General features: G+C 39.2%; 1 long non-coding RNA gene and 1 pseudogene across 3 annotated transcripts in view; both read right to left on the minus strand.

The window, feature by feature from the left end:
* Positions 1–346: 346 nt before the first annotated feature.
* The window catches only part of LOC140501926 (uncharacterized), a 190,586-nt gene continuing 169,812 nt past the window's right edge, over positions 347–21,120 (minus strand). For 2 of the 3 annotated variants that reach the window (XR_011966434.1, XR_011966432.1), the window contains exon 3: positions 4,290–6,594. This is a non-coding gene — a long non-coding RNA (uncharacterized lncRNA). Of the gene's footprint in view, positions 3,567–4,289; positions 6,595–21,120 lie in introns of those variants that run through there. The other variant, XR_011966433.1, reaches the window with a different exon arrangement.
* Positions 15,137–16,001, minus strand: LOC140498781 (ketosamine-3-kinase pseudogene; annotated as a pseudogene).

The following is a 21,120-nucleotide window of genomic DNA, read 5'->3' on the forward strand; positions in this document are numbered from 1 at the left end:
GAGAAGAAAAGTGCTTCTCTTCCTCTTTCAAAACACCTTTTTTGTTGGGATACAGCCAATGCCATCTTTCCCTTGGACTTCTAATGAGTGAAGGAATTTTTTCTCACCTCCACTCTAGCATCACCTATGGGGCTATAGGCACATGGTAGAGAGTACATGTGCTTTCCCAAGTGAGACTTAGCCTGGATCTCAAGCCCCATCTGCATCTTTTGCTTTGTGTTTCTTTCCCTAAGCAAGGGTGACTAAACAGCGATGCTGAGATAGATGTATCTATCCCTAGTGAGTTAAAAGTCTGATTTTTTTTATTTTTCTATTAATTTATTTTAAATTTAAATACACAGTGAGAAAAGAGAAACATATTTTAAACTTAAATATTAAAACAAATACAAAATGAGAAAAGAAAAAAGCATTGCCATGGACAGAGCAAAACATAAGAGAGAATTCAGAATATACAACAATAAATTTCAGTTTCAAGAAAGCCTATATGATAAATTCTATGCATTTTATGTTCAGAGCTGTCTATTTTCTCTTTGCTTCCTTGTAAGTTTTCTTTTGCTCTCTGCTGTAGAATTTTACTTTGTTCTCTTTTCCTCCTTCTTTCCCCCTCCCTCAAGAAGGCTACAATTAAGCTCAGAAATATATAAATATATTTGTGTATGCATATGTGTATATGTATTGTGCAGTGTGTGTATGTAGGTATGCATGTATGCCTGATGAGTCTGAATGGCCAAGAGTTCCAGGGTGGTGACTTGCAGCAGGAAGTGCTTTTTACAACTAAACTTTTCTCAGGGGGGGCTGATTACCACCAGGAAGGTGAACCATGACCTGACCCAGCTAGAAGACCTAAACCTTGAATTGCTTCTCAGGTAGATAGCCCTGAAATGAACGTAAAATTCCTGGGAGTCCTTACCTCCCAGAAGAATATAATAAGAATCATGGGTTACCGTTTCATATTTTAAATATCTGTCAAGGTGCAATTTTGAGTCTTGTGTTTTAAGCATTACTTTCATGGTAGAAGAAATAAATGGCTGCCCTGCAATTGATTCTACTTCATTTTTACACTGAATAATTTTCTATATAGTATGCTGTTGACTGCTTTGGGGAGAACCTAGGAATAAGCTTTATACTGATCTTCAGAATTTGAGGGAAAAAGAAGCTTGAATCCTTTTCTTTTTCCCCAAGACTGAATTGAGGCATAGAGTGGTCCAGTGGCCTACCCAAGGTCACACAGGTAGGAAGGAGGAGTGAGTTTTGAACTTGTGTTGTTATTGGAGGGCATGTAGGTGGTGTAGTAGATAGAACATCAGTCCTGGAGTCAGGAGGACCTGAATTCAAATCCAGCCTTAGATACTTACTAGCTGGGTGACCCTGGGCAAGTCACTTAACCTCTTTTGCCTCAGTTTCTTCATCTGTAAAATGTAGAGAATAACACTTAGGGATGTTATAGGGATCAAATGAGATAATATTTGTAAAGTGCTTTTCAAACCTGGAAGCACTAAATAAATCCTACTTATTGCTATTGTGTATAATGATGGATGATCTTCTTTTGGGAAACATCAGTTTACCAGAGAAACACTAAGGCAGCCCAATAACAAGTTTGGCTGTTAAATCATTTCAGTCATGTCTGACTCTTTGCAACCCCATCTGGGATTTTCTTGCCAAGAAACTGGAGTGTTTTGCTGTTTCCTTCTCCATTTCATTTTATAGATGAGGAAACTGAGGCAAAGAGGGTTAAGTGACTTGCCCAGGATCACACAGTAAGTGTCTTCAGCTAGATTTGAATTCAGGTCCTCCTGATTCTGACACTGATGCTCTATACACTGCACCACCTCCATGTCCTCCAATAACAACACAAGTTCAAATCCCACTCCTCCTTACTGCCTGTGTGACCTTGAGTAGGCCACTTGACCATGCTATGTCTCACTGTAAAATATAAAGTTTATTTGTAAAATGGGATGGTTGTATTAATTTATTTCTGAGATCTCTTTCAGTGCCATTTCTATGATATGGTGAATCTCTTTGAAGCTCTCAGATTCTACTTTATGTAAAAAGAAAGAGAAGCAAAGAAAAAACGAAAGCTGCCTTCTGCATATGTCTATTTACCAACCAGCAGCTAGGTGGTGCGATGGATAGAGCACCAGTACAGGAGTCAGGAGGACCTGAGCTCAAATCTCACCTCAGACACTTGACACTCACTAGCTGTGTAACCTTGGGCAAGTCACTTAACCCCAATTGCCTCATCCTGGGTCATCTCCAGTCATCCTGATGAATATCTGGTCACTGGATTCAGATGACTCTGGAGGAGAAGTGAGGCTGATGACCTGCATAGCCCTCCCTCACTCAAAACAAAGTCAAGTGCAAGTCATGTCATTATTTCTCTGATGGCATGGTCTTCTTCAGCAACAAAGGATGAACATACACACATTTATCAACCAAGCTCTTCTCCCACCACCCAACTCTTCTAGAAAACATTTGTTAGACAGAAGCAATTAAGTCTGAGGCTCCATCCTCCCTCCACAAGTTAATCACAGCAAATGAACTTGTAATATGTACCATAACAACTTAATAAGGGAGCCCAATCTATTTCAGGTTCTACTGGCCTATTACTTAATCACTGTGGGCTTATCTAAATTATGAAAGTCACATTCTGCATGTAAATCACCTTAGAATTGACTGTGCCCTTCAAGATCCTCTCTCACTTGAGCAGGGAAGATAAAAAATGAGCCATATACAAAGAGCTTACATTCAGCTATAGCCCTGAATAAATGCCATGGCTGTCCCCTTCCCCCAGCGCCTCCTGCCTGGCTAATGTGATGCATCTTTATCAGACACTTTACATTTATCCATATTCATTGTAACTGTACAGTGAAGCATGCAATGGCTACATTAGCAGACCTTTTTTTTTGACATCATTGGATGTGCTGTTAATTCTTGCCCTGAATGTCTAATTGTCCCTCATCCGGAGTATGACTAATACGTGATCTTCAGCAATGCATTAGCTTTTAATGAAACTTTAAAGGCCAATTAGTGACTCAGTGTGTCAATGAATAGATCTTACACATCTGGGAATTAATTAAAACATCGCTCACCCAAAATGACAAAACCTGATGATCTTTGCACAGTTTGTCAGTTGTCTCCAAAATCCTATGAGATATACACAATTCTCTGAAATTTTAGGGTTCTGGTTACTTTGAAAATTAAACATTTTCCAGGTAACAGTATCTATTCCCCATAGTGAGAAGTTTATTGAATGAATTCAGTGAAAGTCAAAACAAATCTTCGTCTCTAACTTCTCAGTGCACAATGAGTTTCATTGCTTCCAAAGGCTCCCAAGGTTATGATCCAGACTCATCAGGGAATAAGGAAAGGAGGAGTCCCTGGTTCTAAAGAACCAGAAACATCTGGTAGCATGACGGATAGAATGCTGCACCTGTACTCAGTAAGGCCATAGTCCAGTCCAGCTTCAGACATTTAACTAGCTTTGTGACCTGAGCAAGTCACTCTGATTGCCTCAGTTTCTCCATCTGTAAAACTGGGATAATAATAGCTCCTATCTCCCAAGGTTGCTGTGAGGATAAAATGAGATAACACTTGTAAAGCTTTTTGTAACCATTCAATAAAAAGCAAGCTACGTGATGACAGAAACTGTTTTATTTTGGTCTTTGTATCACCAGTGTCTTGGGCTGCGACTTTCACATAGTATCACTAAATGGAATTGAATTCTAGTTTCCAGTTTCAGGTAGAGACCTTAGGATTGGAACAGGGGTAATCCGTCTCACTACCTTTATTTGAGATAGCTTTGGAAATTGCAGCAATTGCATTAATACCGGAAAAACATCTTAAAGGAATCAATACAGGGAATGAAGGGGTCAAATATCCTTATTCACAGATGATGTGACATTATATCTAGAAAATGTAATCATCTCTACCCAAAAAAGTAATGGAGATAATGAACTCATGCAAATTGTAGAATACAAAATCATCCCATAAAATATCATCAGTAATTTTATCCACTAATAATATACATTAAGAAAATATAATTTTAAAAGAAACCCTGTTTATAGTTTAAATAGAAACTATCAAATGTTGGGAACCTAGAAACCCACACTCACATACCATATATACATATACACATACTATACATACACACACAATATATATACACTATATGTCAGTATGTACACATCCACATATGTACATATGCACATATATGCATATATGTGTATGCACATATACTATGTATATACATATATTCATGCACATATGCATATAAACAACTATAAAAATATATAATGAGATTGCTAGGTGATACAGTGAAAAGAGTGATAGACCTGGAATCAGGTGGATCTGAGTTCAAATCCAGCCTCAAACAAACACTGACTAACTATGAGACCCTGGGTAAGTCACTTAATCTCTGTTTGCCTATGAAAGGGGGATAATAACAGCACCTAGCTCCCAGGGCTGTTGTGAATAGCAAAAGAGATCTATCAATAAAGTGTGAAGCATAGTTACTAAGCGTATAGAAGTCACTATATAAATGCTATACAAATGCTTATTCTCTTTCCTAATGACCAAATTAAAAGAGTATCTACCTCAATAAGTGGAAGAACAACAACATGGATACTGCAGATAAACATAGTAATGATCACACAAGTACCAAATTAATATCTCTAATGTTTAAAGCAAAAGTGACTGAAATACCAAGGGCTACATTAAGAACTAGACAAAATGACAATGAATTGAAGAGGAAGGTTGAAAACATACCACAAAATGATCATCATCAAAAACAATTTCCTATTGATGAGAATATGGAAAACCAGACTAATGGTACCTTTACAGGTTTAGTGTATATTACTTTCCTTCATGTACTCTACAAGCAAGCCAAAGTGGACTAATTGTTTTTTCTATACACAAGATTCAATTTCCAGACTCCATGACTTTGCACATGCTCTCTCTCATGCCTGGACTGCCCTCCTTTCTCACTTCTTCATTGTAGAATCCATTGCTTCCTCTAAAGATCCACTCAAGGACCATCTCTAATAGATCATATTAGAGATGCTTACCTTGATCTCTTTAATGATTAGTGCCTCCCAAATAACTTAATGTACATGCTTTCTCTTAACAACATGTAAGCTCAGGCAGTGACTTTTTTTTTTTGACGTTGTATCTTCTAAGGAGAAGCTGGTGCAGACTGCAAAACTGGTATGTATGTACGTATATACATATATACGTACATATTGATATATATACATATATATACATGACATAGCTTTGATGGACACTGTCTATTTTGATATCTCCTATAGAACATTCTTCTTGAAGTAGAGCAACTCACAAATGAATGAGCTGCCCCTTTGACAATTTTATCTTTCAATAGGTGTATGAATGAATTTTATAAAAAAAAAAATTATTAAGCACTTTATTGTCATTATTCTGTCAAGTCCAAATTTTCATGACTCCTTTTGGGGTTTTCTTAGCAAAGATACTGAGGTAGTTTGCCATTTCCTTCTCCAGTTCATTTTAGAGATGAGGAAACTGAGGTAAACAGGGTTAAGTGATTTGCCTGGTAGTACACAGCTAGTAAAGATCCGAAGCTAGATTTGAATTCAGGAAGAGTCTTCTCCAGGCCTGGCACTCTATTCACTGTGCCCCCCTAGCTGCCCTAATTAAGCTCTTACTATGTGCCAGAATAAACCGAACACACACATATAAAGAGTGAGACAGTTGCTGCTTTCAAGGCATTCATATTCTATTAGTGGGAGACAGTACATTTAGGGGAACAGTGGCCAGGGAAGAGAGTTGAAATTGACCCACAGGGAAGTTGATTAACACATGCTTTTCAGAAGCAAGGGTAGTATTAATTTGATTTACTGTACCCAAAGCTAGAGGTGGAGGGCAGAGAAGTGAAAAATTGAGAGGGTTACACTTGAGGTGACAGATCTAATGACTAGATGGTGGATGGTTAAATGGGAATGAAAGCATGGCACCATCTACATATAATGGGCTGTGTGTGTTTGCACTCACTCAAAAATCAATACACCTCAGCTCCAGGGCAGGAGTTCCAAAATTGAGAGATTCCCTTCCCCAGGGATTACAAGCATGATTTCTATAGGTCCAGTTCAAAGCACCCTATTTCCAGTGGGGAAAAAAAGTAGGATAGACAATAATGCACCCTCGACTTCAGGACTGTGAATTTCAAAGAGTGCAAAAACAGAGTAGTACCCCCTTGGTGATGCATAATGGTGGGACCCTTTCTCTCTCTTCTACTTCAGATCATGTACAGGTATTCTTTCACTGTTTCCTTTAGGTCATGTGGCCTCTTTTGATTGGTTGCTGAGGTGGAACTCTATGAATTCATTGAAGAGGCTAAACTTGCCCCCTTCCCAGGCCTCTTCCTTCCTGATGGCCTCAAGATATTAAGATTACTCTGACCTTCCAAGGGTTGGTTGGTGGTAAGAATGGGCTTGCCTTTCCCATAGGCAAATGGTTCCCTTAGGAAAGCCTTTTCCAGGGATGGGGCCACTTCTTGTCTGTGTCTTCTTTCTCTTGTGACATCCCAAAAGGCAGCTAGCATCTTCTGATCCTCCTGGGCACCTAAACAGAAGAGTATCAGCTATTAAAACAGTTGCAGCAGCTGCAGACACCATGACAGACCAGCAGAGAGGAAAAGATCAGAGATATGCTGGTAAATGTTTAACAACCAGCTCTTCAAGACAAAATGTACTCGTGGCACACTTTTAAGTTTAATTTTCATTGCTAAGATTTTCTCCATCACTGTCATAAATTGAGATAACCAACAAAATGATAAATCACCCCTAGTTTGTAAATTTGCCAGTCTTTGAGGTATAAATGCTCACACTGAAAAATCTGCAGTTGGCTCTCCTGAACTGGTTTGAGCTAGCTCCAGAGCACCCCTAGAAAGAGTCAGTCAGGGAGAGAAACTATGACAAAGAAAAGAGTCTGTTTGGTATTAATTGGTCCATGGCCAATGGAGGTGAAATTTGCTTAATTGGTGTTCTCAGTGCACAACATTTATTCTCCCATCTCTACGCCTTCATGGCTATCCCCCATGTCTGGCATGCACCCCTTTCTCCTCTTCATTTCATGGAACCCCATGCTTCCTTCAAGGCTCAGCTCAGGTCTTAAATCATATAAATAAAATACACCGATTCCTTCAGTTGGCAGCATTCTCACCCTAGAAATTCCTTTGCGTTTATTTTATACATTTTCTATTTAATTTTGTTTGCACATTTTGTTTTGCCCCAATAAAATGTGAGTTCCTTGGGGACAAGGAATACTTCCCCCCCTTTGTATCCTTAACAGAGTCCTTTTCATATATATGTATATATATATATTAACAAATAGTTATTAAATAAATGAAAGAACATATTCAGGAATGAATAAAAGGAAAGTCTGTAAGAGGAATAAGATGCTTTCAGGAACGAATGTCTGGTGACTCAGTCACAATAGATTCTGATAAGGGAGAGGTAATTAAACAAGTTCGTGTACCTGAACAAGTTTTTCTTCCTCCGATTCAGACTTTAAAAGGGCATATAGAGGAGACGAAAGTTAGAGCAAATGACTGAAGACTAACATGAAAGAGGAGAGACGGAGACAAAGAGAGAGAGAGGGGGACAGAGAGAGAGAGACAGCGACAGAGACAGAGAGACGGAGACAGAGAGAGAGACAGAGACAGAGAGAGAGACAGAGAGAGAGTGACAGCGACAGAGACAGAGAGAGAGTCAGAGAGAGAGACAGAGAGAGAGACAGAGTGACAGCAACAGAGACAGAGAGACAGAGAGTGACAGCGACAGAGACAGAGAGACAGAGACAGAGAGAGAGAGACAGAGAGAGAGACAGAGAGACAGAGAGACAGAGACAGAGACAGAGAGCCAAGAAAGTTAAAATCTCAATACGAACAGAGAATCACTAGAAGAATGGATTTTGTTCAAGGAGAACAGCAAGGAGCAAAGGACCGTACTTCCCACGGATGGGCAGAGAAAAGGTGGAACTACTCAAGTCCCAATTTTTTTCTCTACCAAGGAAAATGATTTTTCCCACTGATAAGGATAGACCCTAAATATTTAACAGGGAGTCAAAATCCAAGATAACTGAGGAGATGAAAAGACAGCATCTTGTTCCCCTTCATAAATTTAAATCATCTGCTCTAGACCAATTTCATTCCTGAGTACTAAAAGAGCTAACAGGTGTGATTACTGAACTACTGTCGATGAGTCTTTCATGGATCTTGCCAATGGATTAGTAAAGGATAAATTTGTCCCAACTTTCAAAAAGGGGAAGAGGATAATAATTCAAACTACTGGCCAGTGAAATTCTGGCAAAGCCCTGGTAAAATTCTAGGATATGTCATTTAAGAAATAGTTTGTAAGCAGTTAAAGAAATGAGGTAATCACTTCTCATCATGGGTTCTCTAAGGACCAGTTAGGTCAGATTAATTAACCCTTTTCATCTCCCTCAGTTGCCTCTTCCCTCTGATTGGAGGCCTGGGGTGAAAAGGAGGGATGGAGCAACAAACTCTTCCCAAAGCCTTCCTTTATAGAAGGCTCAGACCTGAGCTTTCCAGGAAATTCTCTGTTTTTCTTCAGCAGCTCTGCCTGTTTCAACTCCGCACCAGGACCCTCCTGGTGCCCCCGTACTTTTCAGCTTTCTTTTTGTGGGCTGTATTTTCCTATAAATTATAAGCTCATTGAGGACACAGACTTTCTTTTTCTTATTTGTATTTTCCCAGAACTTAGTACATTTATTGAATTGAAAATTAAATTAATTTCCTTTATTATAACAGCAGATTAATGGTATGAACTTAGTATATACAGAGCTCAGTAATATGTTGGAGAAAAAAATCTCTTTTGATATTCTGAAAGAGAGAGAGAGAGAGAGAGAGAGAGAGAGAGAGAGAGAGAGAGAGAGAGAGAGAGAGAGAGAGAGACTAGAATAAGGATTTGTTCTGTAAAATTTAGATTCAGTCCAAAGGTCACACGTAAGGATCTAGAAAGCTACATGTGGCCTCAAGGCTGTAGGCTGCCCACCCCTGGACTAGATGATGGCATAGTTTGGTGGATTCAGAACTGGTTCACTAAATGGACCCAAAGAGTGTGAATGAAGGAGTTAATGACCAGCTACAAGGTGGTTTTCAGTGAAGTATCCCAGAGTGTTTTTCCTTGGTCCTGTTGCATTCACCATTTTTTTAATCATTGGTTTGGATGATGACATTGAAGGCATATTAATCCGATTTGCAGTAATTGATATATCTGATGCCAGGGCCGGGATCCAGATTAAACTCAAAAGGCCACAACACTTGATTAAAGCAAACAAGAGGAAATTTAATAGAGATAAATGGAAAATCCTCTAACTGGGTTCAAGCAAACAACTCTATAAACATGTGATACAGGAAATATTCTAGAAATCAGTTCCTGTGACACAGACCTAGAGATTCTAGTACAACATCAGAAATAACTCTAGAATTAATGCCAAGTGATCAGGATAACCTTGGGTAAGTTACTTGATTTCAGGGAGTCATACTTTCCTCATCTGTAAAATGACGTGGGTGGAGCAGATGACCTCTGAAGTTCTTTCTGGTTCTAAACTGATGTTTTTATAACTGAAATTTTAATTATGAGAAAGCAGCGTGGTGTAAAAATGTGGTATAAAAACCAAAGATGTTACTATACTATTAGGGTGAATTAATGGAATCTCAGTAGAGTAAGGGAAGTGAAAGTCATAGTGTATATTACCCTGGTAAGAGTACTTCTGAAAAAAAAGAGTACTTCTGGACTACTGTGTTCAATTCAGGGCACTATATTTTAGAAGACATTAATTCATGAGTATGTTCATGGGAGGGCAACTAGGATGATCAAGGGACTCTACAAATATTTTAGGGTCAGATGGGGAAAGGACTAGACTTACTCTGCTTAGACTTAGTAGGAAGAACTGGTACATATTGGAGGAAGTAAGAGGGAAATAGTTTTTTAACTTATAAAAGACAGCTGTTCAAAAATGGAATGGACTGTTTCTGGGGGTAGTGAGTTCTTCGGCATAGCAAGACTTAAAGAAGAGGATAGAAAGGTTATAGGCAGGATTTATGATTTGTTTAAGAATTGGGTTAGGTGACTTTTGAGGCCACTTCCAACTCAGTCTATGATTTTACTATATTATGTCTCAGACTTCTTGTACCTATAGCCATAGAGAAGAGATGCCCGATTTTCAATCTGAGTTATCTGTAAATAGCACTAGCAACAGAAAGCACACAAGCTCCTCCTCCTCTGGGCAAGAAGGAAAGAGATAAGGAAATGTTACCCTCTCCTCTTCAGCTGCATGTTAAAGATACTCTGCAGAATTATCAATAGCCCCAGCTAGTAAGCCTATGAAGAGCAGGATAGATCAGGTTAGGACCCTATTTTGAAATCTTCTTCTATATCTTTATTTGTTGTTGAGTCATTTTGCAGTTATGTCCAATTCTTTGTGACCTTATTTGGGGTTTTCTTGGTAAAGATACTGAAGTCACTTGCCATTTCCTTTTCCAGCTCATTTTACAGATGAAGAAACTGAGGCAAACAGGGTCATAAAGTTAGTAAGTTAGTAAGTATCTGAAGCTCAATTTGAACTCAGAAAGATGAGTCTTCCTGACTCCAGGACTGGCACTCTACCTGTTGTACCCCCTAGCTTCCCCTTCATCTTTATAGAATAATCCAAAAGAAATGGTTCTTCCATTGGACAATGTCTCCTGCCACTGCCACTTACTGAGAAATGCAAAAGAAACTGACTGCATCATTCCCTTTCTTTTATCACAACCTGAAAGGTCCTTGCTCTTCTACCTTCAGTATTGCATGAAAGTTAACAAGACCCAATTCAGTTAACTGTACCTAACAAATAGCATAATAAACATAAAAATACAAGCACAAGTTGTATTTCTGATACTCTTTTCAAAAGATGGATGGTTTACAGACTATGGGCATAAGCACACAGGACCAGAACCTCTGCAGATCCTACCAGCCCAGTAACATGAATAGCTTTTTGCATGGCATAATAATAACATTTACACAGCACCTCCTATATGCCAGCGCTGTGATAAGTGCTTTACACGTATTATCTCCTTTGATCCTCCCAGCTCTGGGAGGCAGGTGCTATTATTGTTTCCCATTTAATAGTTGAAGAAACTGAGGCAGACAGAGGTTAAGTGACTTGCCTAGGGTCACATAGCTAGTAAGTATCTGAGGGTGGATTTGAACTGAAGTCCTCCTGCGTCCAAGCCCAGTTCCAGCTATTAATATATATATGTATATATATATATATATATATATATATATATATATATATATATATATATATGTATATATAGCTGCCCATACCAGGATTTTTCCTTTCTTCTGTTTGCCCTTGTCACCACAGTAAAGAAAATGGAGGAAGGGAACAGGCATTTACGCATTTGTTAAGCCTCTACTCTGTGCTCGGTACTTTGCTGCCAAGCCTGGAGGCCTGTGGGCTACCCGAGTCTTCTTACCTCACCTCCCGAGGTCTTCGGTTGGCCAAACTGGATGCTCATATGAGAGAAAGGACGTTCCAGAGTCGAACAAGGGTTGAGCTTTATTACAGGGTCTCGGTTACAAGTGCAGGGGAATTCTTCCTTAGGAGGGAAAGAGAATCTCCCAAGGAGGCAAAGATCTTACAATAAGGGATTGGAAGTAGAAGTGTAAGTGGGGAGAGAGGGGGAGGGGAGAGAAGAGAGAGGAAAGTGAGGAGCCTAGTAAGCTCACACGTGGTCCTTCGCCCAAGAGGCTTTTTCCGGCTTTCCTGAACCTACTTAAGCCCTTTGCCCGTAGTTTACATATCAATATCGAGCCTGTTAGGAGACAACAGGTGTGCCCAATCCGGGACGACCTCAAGGGCAGGGAGACTCCACCCATCACGTATCTCCCGGGGAGAGGCGGAAATACCCGAGCTAGCCAAGCTAGCTCAGTCTGACCTTCTCGAATCCCCGCTGTTCATGGAGGGCCTCGTAAGACTCTAAGATTTAGAAGTCCCACTTTTACCCACCCAAGACCGTCCACACGGAATTGAACTTCCAATCCTCACACTTTGCTAAATGCCTTACCAAGATTACCTAATCTGATCCTCCCCTGTATTTACATGGTATAGTTGTATATATTGTTTTCTTGGCTCTACTTCATTCTGCATCATTTTACAGTTGAGGAAACTGAGGCAGAAAGAAGTTAAGTGTCTTGTGCAGGTTTGCACAGCTACTAAGTGTCTGAGGGCAGATTTGAATTCAGGTTTTCTGACTCCAGGTCCAGCACTCTCACCCCTGGGCAACCTAGCTATGTATGTTAGTTCTCTTAGCACCCTGGAATAGGATTGATCTAGATCAAGTGACTTGAACTCCTTAAGGAAAACAAGATACTCCTTTATATCTCCTCGATTATCTTAGGTTTTAATGTGCTATTAAATATTGATGATCTTTCCTTTCTGGTTGGAATGAAATTAGGATTTGAGTAGTTTTCCCTTTAGCCCATCATCTGCCTAGCCATATAAACTAAAGTCTTCTATTGTTCATAGCTAACAAAATCCATTTTAATTGTCTTCAGTTTTTACTGTAATCCTCAGTTCATACTGAGCTTTAGCAATATTGCCTGCTAAGGTCTCAGCTGAATGGAGGACGGAGTAGAACCAGTCGAACAGGATGGTGTGTGTATAAACTGTATTGAATTACGTATCTCTGAGTTGTACTTAGAAGAAAGCAATGATCCCCAGGTTTACCACTCCTTTGCCCTAAGCAGGTCCTGGGAAATAGGATTCCAGCAGATTCCAGCAGGTCTTGCTAGGGTTCTAGAATTCCTTCCCATCAAGTATAAATGACTACTGCTAACATTTTTTTTTCTATAATTCAAGGATAAATAATTTCATAGGCATGGACACAGATTTCAGTCTTCTATAATCTCATAGATGGGCTTGAAGAGTTTAGATAGATGAAAAATTCATCCTATCTCAACCTTTTTTTAAAAATTAAATTTTCAGTCAGCTTCCTGATGAGCCAACTCTAAACTTAGCTAAGCAAGACTTTGGACAAAAGGCAAACCATCTGTCAACAGCCCCACACTTGAAAACTTTCCAACTTGCTAGAATCTACATAGTGAACTGAAGGGTTTGGCCTTGTAGCATCTGGTCATCTGAACAGTATGGCGTGGTACAAATGGGAAAGTCAGTAGGGATTACTAATACTTTTCTAGTGTAACCAGCATTTGGGAGGGCACGGTTTGACTTCATGGCTGAGAGAGGAGATTCCGCCCCCACTCTGGAATTTAGGGGTTTGTCGCAGGGTACAGTCATTCTTCTCTGACCATACTGTCTTCCTTTCACCAGGCAGCCCAGGAGAATGGCCTTCACTTGGTTTATTTTACTCCTTCTTTGACTCTGCAGGCCTGAAGCTTCACTGAAAGCTCTGCCACTTAAAGACACTCATATCCCAGTTAGTCATGACTCCATAGCCTTCGGGTAAATAGTCTTGAGTTACTTGTTTCACCTCTTTGCTTTTTAGGAGCTTATGAGAGCTGTGTGTCTCTATCTCACTTTCTCTGTGTCTCTGTCTCTATCTCTGTCTCTGTCTCTGTCTCTCTCTCTCTCTCTCTCTCTTTCTCTCTCTCTCTCTCTCTCTCTCTCTCTCTCTCTCTCTCTCTCTCTCTCTCTCTCTCTCTCTCTCTCCCTCCTTTAAGAAACAAGTTTTGTCTATTTCATTGCTGTACAAGAATGTTACAGCTGTTATTTAGCTAAAGCATAAACCAAACAGCAAAAGTAAACACATTGTCAGATATCACTCATTGAAGTGGCTGAAAGAGCATTCAGATTCTCATGGCAAAAGGGTGATAAGCACCACAACACCACTCATGAAATTTACCATACTGCTGAAATACAAAGCAAAGGAAACAAGTTTACAATTTGATTCAAAACTTATGAAAATAAGATCACTGACCAGGCTTAGGAAAATGGCAGAACAAGATGGAGTACATTAAAAAGCAAATAAATTGCTCCAGGATTATATTACATTAGGATTATATTAAAGCATTTAAAATCTCATTTCATGTTATAACAGCAAAGGAAGCAACAGGAAAAAAATGGGTCTAGGTAATCTGAAAGCACCCCGTGCATGGTAAAATCTAGAGCCAACTCAGAATTCTATAATGATAACATTTCTGATTGGCAAATCTTAGAGCAACAGAGTATAAATTAACATATTCCTTCAAAAGTACTCTGAAATAACTTCATATCCGTAAGCAGCTTGAGAAACACAGTTCCATCTCCCAAATTGCTTATGCCCCTCATTCATGAACCTACGTTTCTGCCATCTGAATGGAAACACGATTTCTTATCTTTGAAAAATAGCTTTTGGATCAGTAAAGAGATTCTAGACCCTCCTAGGGGAAAAAACTATTATTAGAAAACACCTCTTTTTATTAGATTCAGTGATGCTGAATATTGTGAAATTCTAATTAATGACTTTTATTTCCAGATTTAGGTCATACCAATCAAAAGGCAGAATTGATCTCTTCTTATATTCTGCAATAGAAAGACAGCTGGCCACACTACAACAAGGGTTCATAGAAGAACTATAAAAGCTGAAAGGAGTTATGTTTAAGGAAACAAGAAAGAAATAAGGGCCTGTCTTTATTATCAAACTTCCTTATTCACACTTCAGACAGGCTAGATTACTAACGATTCCTCTTCTATTTTAGTAATATGATGGCTGAACGCTGCCATCCATTACATCGCAGTTTTGGGTTTTTTTAACCTGTGGTATAGCTTTATCTAACTTCCTTTAACTAGCATCTACAAAATATTCAACTTTCAAATAAATTTTTCTCTAAGTTGTGAACTATTGTTCATGGCTTATAAATAAACTATGTGTTTGTGGGTTCAGAATTAAGAAACTCAATACTGAGCTACTTTAATTACAGGAAAAAAGTGAAAAACAAAAGCCAATCCCTTTGGGGATATGGTGGTGTTCCAGGGAAGAGAGGACAGGAACAGGAGAAATCTTAGACTCTAGATGTTTGACTCTAATAGAGAAATAATATTATGTTTGGATTACTAAAGTGGACTGAGGTCAGAACACTAAAAGAGACAGCACTCATCTTACAAGGTGCCTCATTACATTCAGGGAAGATGCTCTACACCCTGATCCAAAATGATTCCAATGATTCAAGTAGTGAAAGCTCGGAAGTTGCTTCTCAAACCCTGGGGCTTTGGGGATTTTGCTGTGGTAAACTGAGTAAAAAGAGTTGCCAAAGTCCCCAGACATCCCAGCTATGGCAAGCTCATTCTGAGTGGCCATAAAAGGAAGCTGGATCAAAAGTACTTGGCCCAGACACATTCTCTGCGATATTTCCTCCCCAGAGATCTCCACTGAGTAAGGCAGGTACAATTTCCAGGTCTTGGAACATGCCAGGCATCTTCAACTACAGCTGAGACCAATGTTCTCTTGCTTCTCTATCTCCAGACTCCTTCTCCACACTGTCTATCTGGGATCGAATTCAGTGCCTGGTATAGTGTTACCCAGTCCTTCTGCCAATCATTCACCTGAGGGAGGTGTCCACAGTAGGTTACCACATCAAACCAGATTGGTCCCCAAACTGAAGTTCTGCCTGCCCTCCTCTTTTCCCAACAGTTTTCTCCTCCTTCCAAATTTCTTGTTACGAAGGTAGAGATTGGCTAACTGTGAACCGAGCTTTGCAGCATGACTTTAAATATCTTGTGTCCAAATGCTCCATCTAAATTAGATTCCCACCTTTTGGTACGTCTATCACTTTCAAGGGCTTGGGTACTTTCACTGTGTTTGTTTGCAGGAAGGCAAATAAACTTACCATTTCACCTTCAAACAGTTTTTTGGCCTGACTTATGGGTGACTTTCATAAATACCCGGCCTCTGTTGTGCTGTAAGTCTGGCACCCACTGTGGCTTTGACTGTGGAGCTCCTGCTTCAGTGGGTCCTCCATTTTTTTATCCAGGCCTAGCCCACTTCATAAGATTCCCTTGCATTCAGATCAGCCTCGATCTGGGGGCACATCAGGAAAGGGGGCACATCAGAAAAGTTTCCTCACTAAACTTGACAGTCAGAGTTCATCCATTGATTCTTTATTTCTGTACCACAAAAAATTCTCTGAGTTCCTCCACTGTAATCTTCCTCCCCCTATACAATTAATATATACCTATGAGTTCCAGAGAAGTTATGATTAGTTATGCTTTATATAAAACTAATTAGAAGCAGCTTTAAAAAATAACAAAAATCAGAGAGAAAGTTCCTAACCATTACTGGCACTGGGGAAAGGAAAAACGAGTTAAACCTTCCATGTCCTTTCATTGACCTCAACTTCAGTCCATTCGAGTCATCACCATAACATTTATTTTATTTGACTTGACTTAAATTTTTTTTTAATGTTTTCATTGATGTCTTCTGTTTCTTGTATCATCATAGCTACTCCAAAGTATTATTCCCCTTCACTCTCTCAGAGAGCCATCCCATATAACAAATCGTATTTCTTATACAGGAAAAAAAATCAGCCCAATTAATTGATATATTGAAAAAGCATGAAAATGTGCAGTCTGTAACACCTGTGTACTTTCTACACATATGAAGGGATTCCAGTTTGGGATGTCTTCATCCGAATCATGCTTGATTTTTACAATTTTATTACATTTACTTTTGGTTTTTTGCTGATGTATACTTGTTATTTCCACTTATTTTATTGTAGTTATCGTGTGTAGGAGCAGGAAGGTGACTCAGTGTCACTGGAGTTGAGAAGATTCATGTTCCTGAGTTCAAGTCTGGCTTCAGACACTTGTGTGACCCTGGGCAAGTCACTTCATCCAATTTGCCTCAGTTTCCTCATATGTAAAATGAGCTGGAGAGGAAATGGCAAACGATTCCTGTATCTTTGCCAAGAAAACCCCAAATGGGGTCATGAAGAGTCAGTCATGACTGAACAACAAAAGTTATTGTGTATATTCTTTTCTTAGCTCTACTTTACTATGCATCCGTTCATAGAGATCTTTTCATGCTTCTTTGTATTTATCACACACATAGTTTCTTACAGCACAGTAATATTCTGTTACATTTGTGTACCACAATATGTTTAACCATTCTCCAATCAATAGGCATCTACTTTGCTAACACAAAAGTGCAGCTATAAATCTTTCTGTATGTATGAGACTTTCTTCTTATTTATGGCTTTCTTGGAGCATAAGCCCAGTAATGGAGCCTTTGGGTCAAAGGATATAGACATTTTCTTCACTTTATTTGCATAATTCCAAATTGCTTTCCAAAATGGTTGGAACCTTTCACACCTCTAACCATTATAGTTTTGTTTTGTTTTTTTTTTTAAAGCAGAGGCCATGACCTTTGGAGCTATGCCTTCAACTCCTACACTCTAATTGAGTGAACCTGATTGTAAAGTTGGGGCTTCGGTCTTACTCCCCTCAAATGCCGCTGTGCCATTGTTACTGAACTTTCCCCTTTTTCCAAACCCAAACTCCAGCTACACCTGATGCTCAGCAACCTCCACTCTGTCTACTCCAAGCTGGTGTGTCCATGTACAAACTCTCTGCCAGGGCACGAAGAAAACCGTGCTATCTATCCAGGACTACAATTTTCATAACTGACTAATTTTCTGAGCATTTCTTTGACTGTAGGGAAAGTCTGGATTGCCAGTTATACTATTTTAGTTAATTGATCAACAATCACTTATTCAGTTCCTACCATGTTCCAGGCACTGTGCTAGATGCTAGAGTACAAAAATGAAACAGTCCTTGACTTCAAGGGGCTTACAATGTAGGGAGAAGAGATACCAAGTATAGGTGGAGGTATACACAAAATGGACCCACGATAATCTGAGGGTGTGGGGTGTGAGGGGAGACAGTAGTAGTTTGAAGGATCAGGAAAGGTTTCATGTAGAAAGTGGCATTTGAGTTGGTTGTTGAAGAAAACTTAACTAAAAAATAGAGTTGAGAAGGAAGTGCAATTCAGGAATTGAGGACAGCCAATGGAAAGACATAGAGGCAGGGAATAAATTACAAGACAGCAAAGGGAGGATGGGGTTGGGTTGTAAATGTCTTTAAATGTCAGAGGTAAATCTTTGAGGTAGCAGCAAGCTCACTGAGCAGGAGAATTACATAGTCTGGCTTGTGTTTTAGTAAAATCACATTGTCAACTGAGATGGGGAGAGTCTTCAAGAAGGGAGGCTAATTAGGAATTTGTTGCAACAGTACTGGCAAGAGATGATTAGGGAGTGAACTAGGGCTGTGACTGTGTAAGTGAAGAGATGGAGATGAGATGTTGTAGAGGTAGAAGCAAGACTGCCCTCTGAAACTCTATATGGAAAGAGTAAGAGTGAGGAGCCAAGAGTGACACCAAAATTGTAAACATGGATGATGGGGAAAATGATGGCGCTCTTGACAGAAATAGGGATGTTTGGAAGAGGAGTGAGTTGGGGGGAAGGGAGAATGGTGAATTCTCTTTTGTACATATTGAGTTGTGATAATTATAGCATATTTAATTGGAAGTATCTAATAAATCATTGCAGGTGTGGAAATAATGTTCAGTAGAGCAACTAGGACTGTACATATAGGTCTGGGAGTAATTTCAGTAATGATTATAATGAACCCTATGTGAACTGTCATCACTACATGGAATAAAATGTAAAGAGAGAAGAGAAGATGGCCTTGGGGGTATAGCCACAGTTATGGAACATGGCATGGGTGATGATTCACCAAAGGAGAATAAGAAGGCATAGTTAGATAAGCAAAGGAACTGACAGAGGTGTCATGGAAATCTAGAGTCTGGAGAATATCCAGTAGAGCATCAAGTGATACAGAGAGCTCCTTAAGGTTCATAAAGCACTTGCACACAGATAATCCCATTTGATTGCCTTGGCTTCCATAGGAATAGTAACTATAATTAGTTCTATTTTCAGATGAGGAAACTAAGCATAAGAGAGTAAAGAATTAGATCCAAGTCTTGAGAGGCAGCATGGCACAGTAGATAGTGAGCAGACCTCTGAGACAAGATAATCTTGGTTCAAAGCTTGCCTCTAACACTTGCTGGCCTGGTGAGAAAGCTGTTTGCCCTTTTTTTATCTCTTTAAAACTATAAGTTACAATGACTTTCATCGGGTTACATATGAGAAGCTCCATATTTCAACAGAATCACAGGTCTAGTAAAAACAAAAACTTACCCAAAGTCACACAAGCTAAGAAGTGGTAGAATTGGAACAAATTGTCAATTTCAAGTCCTTAACATTGGGTCAATCTTTGGCCTAATGGAGAAAGAACAGTGAAGATGCTTGAAAAAGAGAGGGGAAGCAATTAGTGAAAGTAATTTAAATTTCTAATCCAGTAGTATGGTCAGTCATTCTCTCTTTGACTGAGTATTTCTACAGTGGCCTCATTTCTTAAGTCTGGGACTACAGAGAAAATTCAAATAGATGACCCAGAAGTGTAAGGGCTTCCCTCAAGTCAAGCTAGAAGTGTTAGATTCTTTGGAAATATAAGCTTAATTCTCAGATCCCTCTAACACCAAATACTCAGTTTTGTAATAGTGGAGGATCATCTTTTCAACCTTGTAAAAGGGCCAGTTTTGCTACATGAACTTCATGCTTCTTGACCTGGCTTAGCCTTTCTTTCTCCCCACCCCAAGTCATGACCTGAAACTAGACTACCTAGCCCCAGAACCAAAAAGACAAAGAATACACTTATGTGTGAGGGAGGAGAGGCCAGGGTATCCTTCTGTGGCATTTCAATAACCCAATCTTGGAGAAAATAAGACTCAGTGTTATTTGAGTCATAAGTGCTAGTGACCACAAAGGAGACATGGACTACCTTCTGAAAGTGTGGCTTAAGAATTTAGAAGACATCATAATTATCTACTGAACAAACTGAAAGATGACTCTGTCCTTCTTACCTAAGGGGAAACTGCTTACTCACGTTATCCAACTCAACAGTACTTGCTGAGTCATGGTTTGCGCCAACTCTGCTTCAGATCTAACAAAATAACACCTGAGTCAGCAATAAATGAGCCAAATAGACCCTCTCCCAGCCACCTGAACTGTGGCTCCATTTTCTTGCTCCACTTAGAATTAGTTAGAAAAGCTTGTAATTCTCAGGGAAAAAAAATGTTGATCTTACATTTGTCAAAAAAGGGGGACCAGAAACATCCATGACTTTGATATTTAGATCTGATATTTTTAAGTATGGATCTGAATCTACAAATACATTTCCACTTTTTACAATCTATTTATTGGTAGACTTCTTTCTACTAATGTTTAAAATATAGATATGTGGAAAAGAAGAAAATGACATTTTTAAAGTCTGCTTTAAATATAATTTTCTTTTTCTCCACATATCTAAATTTTATACATACGTTAAAACCTGGCTCATCCCCACTTCCTCCATGAAACCTTCCCTTGCTACTCAATAGTGAACAAGTTTAGCTGTCATTTGCGTGACTGTGAGCCAAGAATTGTGCTAAGCACTCTATAACCATTATCTCATTTGATCCTCACGACAATTCTGTGAAGTAGTTATTACTATTGTTATCCCCATTTTACAGTTGAGGAAACTGAGGCACACAGAGGTGATGTATCTGAGGGCAGATTTGAACTGACATATTCCTGACTTCAGGAGCAGAGCAATAGCCTCTGAGCCACGAGATGCAAGGTTTATAGATATTTATTTTCTCATTTCATTTCATCTATGAGGTATCATCTATGCAAAAGACAGCATACTAGAATGTAGGAATATACACAAAACCAAAATAGCCATTGTCCTCAAGGAGCCTAGATTTCAGGGGGTATGGTATTTAGACAAATAAGGAGGGTAAAAAACTGATAAGAGAAGAGTAGTAAGTGGGGAAGATAAAGGAAGATTTTTGAAATGATTACTTTGAAAGAAGATAAGGAATTTTGAGGAGAGAAAATGGAGGGGAGAATGTGAAAATATAAGGAGGTAAGAGATGGAGTAATGAATTGACTAGAATTTAGAGTTCACGAAAAATAGTGTATGGACCGGTAGCCTGGGTGAACATCATTTCCTACTAAGGGAATTCCTGTGAACCAAGTTCAA

Source organism: Notamacropus eugenii, chromosome 4, assembly GCF_028372415.1.
Source record: "Notamacropus eugenii isolate mMacEug1 chromosome 4, mMacEug1.pri_v2, whole genome shotgun sequence".
Taxonomy (NCBI): Eukaryota; Metazoa; Chordata; class Mammalia; order Diprotodontia; family Macropodidae; genus Notamacropus; species Notamacropus eugenii.